The 8,913-nt window shown below is 38.2% G+C and overlaps 1 non-coding gene across 1 annotated transcript; it reads left to right on the forward strand.

Annotated features, from left to right (window-relative positions):
- The first annotated feature begins 8,564 nt into the window (after positions 1-8,564).
- Positions 8,565-8,671, forward strand: LOC128295718 (small nucleolar RNA R71). Its single transcript, XR_008286277.1, has one exon. It is a non-coding gene; the product is annotated as a small nucleolar RNA R71 (small nucleolar RNA).
- Positions 8,672-8,913: the final 242 nt, after the last annotated feature.

An 8,913-nucleotide genomic window follows, 5' to 3' on the forward strand; every position in this document is an offset into this window, starting at 1 on the left:
AAAGAAATAATAGGGTGCACCTAAGGCCAAAGACTCAAGTCACCCTAGAGAGTTGTGGAAGGGTAGAAAACTAAGTGTGAAATACTTTCATGTCTTTGGAAGTACCTATTTTATCTTGAAGGATTGGGAGCATCAAGTGAAGTTTGATGAAAGTGTGTTTTTAGGATATGCTACAAACAGTAAAGCCTTGATGAAAGTGTGTTTTTAGGATATGCTACAAACAGTAAAGCCTATAAAGTCTACAACAACAGGACACAAAAAGTAATGGAGTCCATCAATGTGGAGATCGATGATGAAGGTTCATGTACAAGAAATCAGATTGAGGATAATCTTTTTAAATCTTCAGTGGAGGTTGTAGTACCAACTTCTAGTGATCACTCATAGATGGATGTTAGACATATTAATGAGGGTAACAAAGATGAAGGTCAAACTGAGAAAGAAGATCAACATGATGGATTTGACTAACATGAACCCTCTTTTAGAGTAAAAAAGAATCACTTTGCACGTGATATCATTGGTGACATTCATGATGGTGTTCGAACAAAAAGGAAGCATAAATAAAACTATAGAGACATGGTAAGATTTATATGTTATGCATCACAGTTTGATCCTAAACGTATCGAAGAAGCATTGAAGGATAGAAAATGGATCCAAGCCATGTAGGATTAGCTCTAAAAATTTGAGGGGAACGAGGTTTGGGAACTTGTGCCTAGACCTAGTAATTGCAACATCATTAGCACAAAGTGGATCTTCAAGAGCAAGATTGATGAGCAGGGGAACATAACTAGAAACAAAGCAAGGCTGGTTGCATAGAGATACACTCAAGTGGAAGGAATGTATCAAATGGATGTTAAAAGTGCCTTCCTAAATGGTTACTTGAAGTAGGAGGTATATGTGGCACAACTAAAGGGTTTTGAAGTGTAGCAGCCCGATTTAGGGCCTAGTCAGAACAGTGGTCTCGGGACCACAAATTAGAAGTTGGAAAAATTATTTTTATTATTATTATGAGGTTATAGTACAATTATATTAGTGCATGAAAAATTCGGGAAGCTAATTTTAATATTTTTGAGCCCAATTGCGAGAAAGGACTAAATCGCATAAAAGGCAAAAGTTGCATTTAGTACCCAAATGTGTTAAATAACTAGAGAACTAAAATTGAGGGTCTTTAGAGGGAAATTAAACCCTTTTTCTATAGCATGGCCGGCCGTAGGGGACAAAATTTTGGAGAAGGTCAAAATTAGGTGAATCTTAGTGATAAGTAATAATTTATACATATTTTTATCCCATGCTTAGCACATTTTTGGATGAGTTATCATTGGATTTATAGAATTTGGTGCTCCTAATCCATTAATTTCATGTTTTATACTTAGGTGAGCATAAGAGAGTAAAAAGAGTGAGAATCGGGCCAAAAACAGAGAAAATAGGTCAATATGAGAAATCGACACGGCCTGGACTTTCGTACACGGGTAGACCACATGCCCGTGTAGTTTTAGCAGACTCTAACATAGCTTGTACCTCCTCACATGGGTAGACCACATGCCCGTGTCTATTCAACAGACTCTAACACGGTTTGAAGCACTTGTACACGGGCGTGTTACACAGGCGTGTCCCTGTCGAGCCCTGGTCGCGTTAGGTTTCATGATAGGTTTTAAATATTTATAATTACTCATTCTTGAACTAACTATTATCACGATGTAGGCAAGTGTACCTATCGAACAGTAGTATAGTTTTAGCAAGACCGGATTGTCAAACCTAAAGGAACTAAAAGTACTAGTAATGACTGTCTTTTTATTATCTAGCCTAAGAATAAAAGGGGTTTTTATTTTAATTAACTAATTATCTAAACTAAGAACGTACAGAGAAAAGAATTGGGGAATTGCTTTTGGGAAAATTGATTGACTTGAGACAATACCTAAGGAAAAATCCACCTAGACTTTACTTGTTATTCTGGCTCTGAATCGGATGATTTATTCATTGAACTTGTTCCGTAGAGATCCCTAAGTTATGTTATTATCCTTATTCAAGACTAATAACGTCTAATCCCTAGATTGAATAACCGAGAGTTTTCTCTAATTAACATTCTAGGGTTACATTAACTCGATCTATGGATCCCCTTATTAGGTTTCACCCTAATCCGGCAAAATCTTGTCACCCTATTTCTAGGCGCGCAATCAACTCCGCTTAATTATGACAAAAGTACTCTTAGACAGGGTCTATTCCTCCTCTGAATAAGAGCATGTCTTGAATCAGTATCCTGGGTTATCAAAACAAGAATTAAGAACACATAACCTGAGATATCAAAACAAGAATTAAGAACACATAATTAAGAACAAGTTAAATATTTATCATACAATTTAGAAAATAATAACAAGATTCATCTTAGGTTTCATTCCCCTTAGGTATTTAGGGGTTTTAGTTCATAACTAAATAAGAAAATATCTTAGAAGAATAAAGAATACAAAACATAAAGAAAACCCAAAACTCCTGAAGGGAAATTGAGGAGAGATCTTCAGTCTTGATGATGAATCTAGCTTCTGAGATAGATCAATCGGCTTCCTTAGAGTAATTCCTTACCCCCTATTCTCTGTCTCCCTTTTTCTCCTCTTCTAGGGTGTATTTATAGGATTTGGAATGCCTAGAGGCCCTCGAAAGTGGCCTTTTCTGAATTAGACTTAACTTAGGCTCGGCAAGGACACGCCCGTGTGACACGCCCGTATGCGATTACTTTGGGCCATGTTCGAGCCTGTTAGAATGACACGGACGTGTGCTATACCCGTGTGAGTCGTGCTCCAATTCTGCTAGATTGACACGGCCGTGTGGTCTGCCCGTGTGAGGAAGTCCAGGCCGTGTTGATTTCATACTTTGGCCCATTTTCTCCGTTTTTGGCTCGTTTCTCGTTCCTTTCGCTCTCTTATGCTCTCCTAAGTATAAAACATGAAATTAAAGCATTAGGAGCATCTAATTCACCAATTCTAATGAGAAATCATCCATAAAATGCATTAAACATGGGGTAAAAGTATGTATAATTTACGGTTTATCAAATACCCCCACACTTAAGCATTTGCTTGTCCACAAGCAAAATTCTCAACTCATAATCAAAATAAATTCTCCTCAACTTACAATTCCTATCGATAATATCTCAGAGTAATCCATAGGTAATCATACATTGAGAATTCAACTAAAAGAACATAAAAGTTTCAAACATTCCAAGTTGAGTATTTAATCATGCAAACATAGGTGTCTCTCCGCATCTAAGTAATTACCTTTGATTCAGAATATCACAGAGTTTCACATCCTCACTAAATATTCACTCAAATCACTCGAGGTGTTTTAAGGACAATAAATGAAGCACTCAATAATCAATAATAAAAAGTCATTACCATAGGCTTGCATGAAAATCAAATCTCCACCACTATAATTTAAGATGATACATCAATCAAAATGTCTTTAGAGGGTTGTGGTGAGGCTTGGTTAGGGGGGTGTGGTCACAAGCTGAAAGAAAGGGTTAGAATCGAGATTGAATTGAAAAATTGCCTAACTAGAAAAAGAGTTAATCTTCACTTGCGTATAACAGAGCTTCTTTTCAGAATATGAAATTACAGATATGTATAAATAGTTTTTTTTCTTTTTTTTTTAAGAACAAGTTAAATTAATATAGACTAACTATTAAGAACAAAACATAGCTAGGCAGTGCATTCAACTCAAATCTTGACAAAAATAGGGATTCATTTAGGGGATTTCAACAATAATGAGTTAAAGGTTAATATTAAGGGTAATACAAGAAATGGTTTGTTAGGCTCAAGGGGTTTACTAGGGGTTAATCGTGGAGGTAGGCTTTTCATGGCATGAGTGGGTTAATCCTAAGTGCCTTAATCATTTTGACATATCAAATCAAATGGTGTGGTCTCGACATGCATAATCAAGCAAGTTCTAGAATAACAGTTCAATACTGACGCACTCAAAGCAATAATAAAAGTGAGCATGAAAGAATTAATAGATGCTTAAAAGGCTAAAAAATCTCATGATAAATTATGGCTTTTTTGATGTTTAGACTCGTGAATTCCAATTCAAAGTAATACCTAGACTTGGGGAAACAACATATAATTTTAAATTCTTAAAAATCAACTTATCATGCTTGATTCTATAATGTCTTAAAGTTTTAAACAATCAATGCAAAAGTCCCCATGTTTTAATTCAGGATATATCAATCAAAATCATAAGTCAATTAAAATTTATCCTAAAATATGATATGAGGACTTTTCAATAGCACTAGATGATTATTCAGGGATTTTTCTGATAATGAAATAAATACCCCCCACACTTAAGATGTACATTTCCTTCAATGTACAAAGGTAGATATTTTAGAATATAAAAATAAGATAGAGAGAGAAGTGAAACTTCCTGTATGATGAATTCCTCGAACTAGAGTTTTGGAGAGTGATCAGTTTGAGAGTGGAGGAGGATACTCCGGCGGTCGTAGAGGTTCAATAGGCCATAAGTCCTGCGCTAAAAGAATATTATATCTAGTGGTAGTTATGGTCGTGGTTGAGCAGTACATGGCAGTCGTGGAGAACCTTTCCTAGTAGAGTTTTAGTTCCTATGTGATGATGAGCTTAAGAGCTCTATATAACTGTGATAAAATCAGGAAATTTTTAGGGGATATTAGGAAGAATAAGTACTTGAAAAGAAATAACCGAAATTAATAATTAAAAATAAAATTCTAAAATCTAAAAAAAAATAAAAAGTAGTTTCAATAAAAAATTAAAAACATAAAACAATAAATAAATATTTCTAAACATCTTCATCGCTGGATGGTTCACGAGGTGGGACTGGCAATGAGATGTGGAGGTGCTGACAAATCTGCTGTAGAGTAGCATCAATGTTGTCAAATCATTGAAAACACTACTGCTCGAATCGGGTGAGGCGCTCAGAGATGTCAGCATATGAAGTTGCAGCATGAACTAGATAAGAGGGTGGTGGTGGCTGAGTCGGTGGGTCCTCGTGCTGTGGGAGACATCATCAGGAATGTCCACGTAGGCTTCCTTCTCGGTAGATTGGGCGAGACGATACTAGGGAGGGTAGGTTCCTCGGCGCCTCTCGATCATCCTCATGCTAAGCATGCTCGAGATGCCTTGTAGAGACATCTAGCCGATGAGGGTGAGGGACAATTCTTGGGCCACGGTGTTGAGGAGCCCAAAGTGTCGCGCCAGCCTAGTCACGTAGGGGCCAATGGAGATGACCCCTTTCCGATGCATCTCCGTCTGGTGTTGAATCGCAAGGGCGATGAAATAGGCAAGGTCGATGATGTGCCCTTGTGAAATGCACCATAAGAAGTAGACGTCATGGGTGTTGACGACGCCAGTGCTCTCTCGTTTCCTTGTAATTGTGTGAGCTAAAATTGCGTGTAAATACCTCAGGGATGGTGGGAGAACTGATGCCTTGGAGCTGCTAGGATTGTAGAAGGGCGTGCTAGGGGCCAACGTGTGCCAACACTTCGAGGGAGAGACATGTATGTGGCGACTGAGAGCATGTAGTTCATTCTCCTCTTGAAACTGCTCCGTATATAGGCCTAGAGCAGCACCGAACTCTGGGATGCTTAGCTGGCGGATTAATCAGCCTAGGCGAAACTGGACTGTGCAGGGATCATCATACCTTGTCATTACAGTCTGAAGATGGAATGTTGAGCATAGTTCCATTGTGAGCTCGAGGTATGTCAGCTCGATGATTCCGAAGAATAGCTCCCAAGGGTCGGTGGTTAGGAGAGCCTGAATCGCGTCAGCCATCTAGACTTGTTCTACTGCAGCCGAGTTGATGCAGCATCCCGCAATTAAGGGTCGGGCCCGAAGTATTTGGAATAGTTCTTTCTGGGGCCCTCGGGGAAACTGTAGGAGAGGGTGACGGATTTCTGCGATTGGGCCTGCAGAAGAGGACGCTCCTTTCCTCTTTTTTGAAGTAGGTACAATGGTTTTCTTTCCTCTTAACGATGGCATGGTACCTGCGAGTAGAATCATCGAGTCATCATGATGAGTGGTCAAAGTGAAAGGAATACAATATTCAACTAAAAAGCAGATTTTCGGCCATAACCAAACATAACTAATATAATAATTTTGTGACCTTATCATTGTATGTAGTAGTGGCATGTGTAAGACAAAAGAATGAAGCTTTCCTAACAAAATGTAATGTATGATAAAAAAAATGCAAATTTCATGAGAGGCATTGGCATGGAAATATCATGAGAAAGAGCATGGTAAAATCATGGGTATGAAGTTTTCCTAATCACTTGATTTAACATGCCATGTATAATAGCTAACTCAAGAATGCAAACTAAATGATAAAATCATGAGCAAAATGAAAAATAGTTCAAATGTAATGAATACTATGTTAATAATAAACATTAGTGATAAGTAAATAAGAAGTGAAAGGAGGAAGCAAACGCTAAGGTAGAGAGATTGAGCGTCAAAAACGAAGTTGAAGGCGACGCATAGGCGTGTGGAGTTGTAGCGGCTAGGGTTAGGGTTTTTGAATGGGAAAGAAAGTGAATAGTGCAGGGTATTTATAGATTTTAAGCTTGACTTACCTCTCCGTTGTATGGTCATGGTGGTTTGAGGAGTTTATACTCCTCATTCTTGATATCAGTCTCATCAAAATAAGGTTTTAAACGGGTGTTGTTTACCTTAAAAGTGCCGAACCTGGGATGACTCACCTCCATCGTACTGAATGGAAAAATACTGAGTACCATAAGAGGGATTTTCTTATTTGGTGTGGTAGTGACAATGTGGGGATTTGCGGCATCTAGTAAGACTTTATCACCAACCTTAAGTTGATTTGGAGAGGTATCGAACTCCTTCTGGCGTAATTTTGGTTTATCGTGTGTTCTTGGTTTATGTGCTCGCCATTCATCTAGCTCCTCTATCCGTAGCCTTCGTTCTTCATGAATGTGTCTTTGGTCATTGCTGAAACATGGCTCGTGAACTTCTTGGAAACTCAATTTCTGCAAAGTAGGTTGTGTCATATTGTCAGTTTTAGTAGACTGGTGTGGGCCATTACCTTCAATGTTCGATGTGATGCTAGAATTACGAGCTTGAAGGGTGATCGTTTCATCTCCCACACGAAATGTAAGCTCACCTGTGCCAACATCAATAACTATTTTAGCAGTTGCTAAAAAGGGCCTCCCTAAAATCAAAGGGGTGTTATTATCTTCCTCTATGTCCAGAACAACGAAATCAACGGGAAATATGAACTTATCTACTTTCACTAGTGCATCTTCAATAATACCCCTAGAAAATCTTATAGTTTTATCTGCCAATTGAATGCTCATCCTAGTTTGTTTAGGTTTCTTAAGACCTAGTTGCTTAAACATTTTGTAAGGCATGACGTTAATACTAGCCCCTAAATCAGCTAATGCATGACCTATATCTAAACTACCAATTAAGCAAGGAATTGTAAAACTCCTTGGATCTTTCAATTAATGGGGTAGCTTATTCTATAGAATAGCTGAGCAGACTGTGTTTAGCTCCAGATGTGATGGTTCGTCCAACTTCTGCTTATTTACTAAAAGCTCTTTTAAAAATTTCATTGCATTTGGCATTTGCGATAGAGCTTCAATAAATGGTAAGTTAATACGTAATTTTTTCAAAAGTTTGAGGAATTTGCCGAATTGTTCATCTGAGCAGTCTTTCCTTGTCGTGTTAGGGTATGGGACACGAGGTCTATATTCTCCATTCACCGTTTTGTTAATACTTACCTCATTTTTACCTTTGCTTACCACATTTTCTTGCATCAATTCTGGCTCAGGAGTAATGAATCCTTCCTTATCTTGAGTACTAATTATGTTGAGGTGTTCCCTTGGATTAGGTTCAGTATTACTTGGTAAGCTACCTTGTGGTCGTTCAGAGATTAGTTTGGATAGCTGGCCTATTTGAATTTCGAGCCCTTGGATCGATGCTTGTTGATTCTTAAGTGCTGTCTCGGTATTTTGGAAATGGGTTTCTGATACTGAGGTGAATTTAGAGAGCATCTCTTCAAGGTTTGGTTTCTTCTCTTGTTGATAAGGTGGCTGTTGAAAACCCTGAGGATTTTGTGGCTTTTGATTTCCTTGACCACCCCAGGAGAAATTTGGATGGTTCCTCCAACCTGCATTATAAGTATTATTGTTTGGGTTATTTTGAGATCTAAAGTTATTGTTACCCATATAGTTGACTTGTTCCTCTTCAGTTGTAGGATTGAATGTTTGATATTCTGTATGCACACCTCCTCCACTTGAGTCACACCTCATTACTGGATGTACCTGTGTAGAACCAAGTAAACCATCAATCTTTTTATTGGGAAGTTCTACCTGATTTGTCAGCATAGTAACTGAGTTGACGTTATAAATGCCAGTTGTTTTTGTTGGCTTAGTCCTCATGACTTGCCACTGATAGTTATTTAGTGACATTTCTTCAATGAATTCATAATCCTCTTCAGGTGTTTTGTTGTTGATGGTTCCTCCAGCAGCTATGTCAATCATCTGTCTTGTCGAGGGATTCACACCATTGTAAAATATTTGGACTTGCAGCCATAGAGGTAACCCATGGTGAGGGCACCTTCGCAATAGATCCTTGTATCTCTCTCATGTATCGTAAAGTGTTTCTAAGTCCATCTGCACAAAAGAAGAGATATCATTACGTAACTTAGCCGTCTTTGCCGGTGGAAAATATTTTAGTAGAAATTTTTCGGTCATTTGTTCCCAAGTAGTGATAGACCCTCGTGGTAATAAGTTTAACCACTGTTTAGCTTTGTTTCTCAGTGAAAAAGGGAATAACCAAAGGCAAATGGCATCATCAGAAACGCCATTAATTTTGAAAGTGTTGCAAAACTCCAGAAAATTCGCCAAGTGAGTATTGGGATCCTCATCCTGCAAACCATTGAACTGAA

This window comes from Gossypium arboreum, chromosome 7 (genome assembly GCF_025698485.1).
Source record: "Gossypium arboreum isolate Shixiya-1 chromosome 7, ASM2569848v2, whole genome shotgun sequence".
Classification (NCBI taxonomy): Eukaryota; Viridiplantae; Streptophyta; class Magnoliopsida; order Malvales; family Malvaceae; genus Gossypium; species Gossypium arboreum.